The following is a 2,500-nucleotide window of genomic DNA, read 5'->3' as shown; positions in this document are numbered from 1 at the left end:
CCCTGGCTATATCAAGTTCCACAGGGTCAGCTATCGCTAGCTATCTAGCAGATATCGACTTTGCTGACTGCTGCTGAAGTTAGCAGCTAGGGCATTTTAGTGTTCCCAAATGCCCGCTGTTGCTCGGAGAAGACAAAAACGAAATGTAACGTTACTATGATACCCCCCACCAAACATGTTGATGTCATTAAAAACAGATGCTGAGAACATGACACGGAGTGTCATTGACGATGGCTACATTCTTACCGCTACAGCTGAGGTATGGAATGTTGACGCCTTGCAGGATAGCCTCGCTCTGGCTCGCGATAGCGGTCATTCAACGGAGAACCCAAGGAACACGGTCGGCAGGGCAACGGGAGGAGTACCGAGCGAGGAGCACCCCTGCAGCCTGCAGGTCTAACCACAGGGGGGCGCCGCTGCACTGAGGACAGGCCATGTTCTCATCCCTCTCTCCTTCCTCTCTCTCTCTCATCCCTCTCTCCTTCCTCTCTCTCTCATCCCTCTCTCCTTCCCCTCTCCTCTCTCTCTCTCATCCATCTCTCCTTCCTCTCTCATCCCTCTCTCCTTCCTCTCTCCTTCCACTCTCTCTCTCATCCCTCTCTCCTTCCTCTCTCTCTCTCTCCTCACTGTCTCTCTCTCCTCCCTCCATGCTTTGGTAGCAACTGAGGCCTAGAGGTCAGGCCATGTTCAAAGAAATTCCAGATATCTCCACTGTTGTGTTGATGTCGGTCAGGGGAACTTACTTGTTTCTTTTGAACAAACTGTGGTTTTACTTGGGGAGAAATTGGTGCAAGAGAGGAAATGCCATCCAATAATGGAAACTTCGGGCCGTATTTTTTGATCTTTTGGGGTCCAAACTTTTACTAGGGACAATTAACGATTGAGTCCAGTATCGAGTTAGAACGGTATATGGCAGCTGCAAAATGGTTATACAATGTAATATATAAGATGTAATGATTCATCACGCCTCTTAAGCAATGTAATATAAGGTTTAATGACTCTTAGGTAATGTAATTAAATGTATCACATTGAGTAGAATGACAAAAACCGGTTTTTGTTTCACTTTTTAATACAAAACAACTTCAGCCAATCAAACCCTTTAAATAAACATCGCTCACAAACACACGCAGACATGAGAGAGTGAGCTGGCATGGCAACGACTCGACACAGGTAATGTGCTTTTTTTTCTTGCAAGACGAGCACAAAAGAACATAAGAGGTAGCTGAACAATGACGGCGACACACTCCTTCTCTTCAATAAGCAAGGTTCACTCATACAAAATACCAAGTTTACCCACAATAAGAACAAGTAAAAACAAACAAATACAAATATAAAAAGCTAAATTATGACAAAATCTCTGATCACTGTGGCAAGTAATCTCTTGAGCAATGACTCCTGCAAAGCAACCTGTTAACACTCTCTCTCTCTCTCCCTTCCTCTCTCTCTCTTTTTCTCACACACGCACACACACACACACACAAACAAGCAAATAAAAGCATGAAGGAAAGTAAAAAAGCTCATAAACATGGACCAAGACCTGAAAAGTAAATGCTTTAAAAAACACACAATATCTAATGTATTCCATACACACACACACACACACACACACACACACACACACACATACACACACACACACACATCCACTCAGGAGCACACTACAGCACAAAAACAAACAAACATTTAGGGACTGAGAAGCACGCTATAGCACAAATACAAAACATTCAGGAACAATACCAGACAAATACGTGAGGTCACAAAAACAGTCGTTCAAGTAAACATGTGCAGAAAGATGCTAAATATCCAGAAAAACAACAACAAAAAGCTGAAAAACAGCGAACCTTGTTTAACAGGGAAGAATGCGGGAAGAGGCGGATCAGCAGAAATGTAGCATAGCTAAACTCATCATTGATCATTATATTATTAATCACTTATTGGCAAGGGTTTTTTCTCATCTGACCTCCCTAAGACATACCCTTACTGCTGAAATAAATCATACCTACTATTGATCGCTATTGATCAGCTTTGCAGAATGAGGGTATTCACACATAGCAGTCCTGCAGTCCATCCAGTAACTAGCGGTGTGAAGTCACTGAAGCAGTTAGTCATTCGCAAACTAGCCTTCGCTGCCAAAAGTCTCTTCAAATCCCAGATTCATTGTCAAACTCACACACACACATCCTCTGAACACACACATCCTCCTCTGAATGGGATAATAACTGTCAGCAACTGTCCATACTGACACCTTTGCTAATGACTGTTAGCATCTTCTTTTAGACGCAACTGTGCTTGAGTTGAGTTTGTGAGTGTGTGTGTGTGTGTGTGTGTGAGTGTGTTTGTGTGAGTGTGTTTGTGTGAGTGTGAGTGAGTGTGTGTGTGTGTGAGTGTGAGTGAGTGAGTGTGTTTGTGAGTGTGTGTGTGTGTGAGTGTGAATGTGAGAGTGTGTGTGTGTGTGTTTGTGAGTGTGAGAGTGTAAATGTGCTTCACCTGAACAAATGGC

General features: G+C 43.4%; 1 protein-coding gene across 2 annotated transcripts in view; it reads right to left on the bottom strand.

Annotated features, from left to right (window-relative positions):
- rabgef1 (RAB guanine nucleotide exchange factor (GEF) 1) overlaps positions 1-391 on the bottom strand; it is a 16,114-nt gene extending 15,723 nt beyond the window's left edge. The window contains exon 1 of one of the 2 annotated variants that reach the window (XM_031571593.2): positions 247-391. The gene's annotated coding sequence lies outside the window, so the exon portion shown is untranslated. The remainder of the gene's footprint in view (positions 1-246) is intronic. The other variant, XM_031571595.2, reaches the window with a different exon arrangement.
- Between the last annotated feature and the right edge of the window lie 2,109 nt (positions 392-2,500).

Source organism: Clupea harengus, chromosome 8, assembly GCF_900700415.2.
Source record: "Clupea harengus chromosome 8, Ch_v2.0.2, whole genome shotgun sequence".
Classification (NCBI taxonomy): Eukaryota; Metazoa; Chordata; class Actinopteri; order Clupeiformes; family Clupeidae; genus Clupea; species Clupea harengus.
Note: the sequence above shows the minus strand (reverse complement) of the source record. Positions and strands in the feature narration are given on the sequence as shown.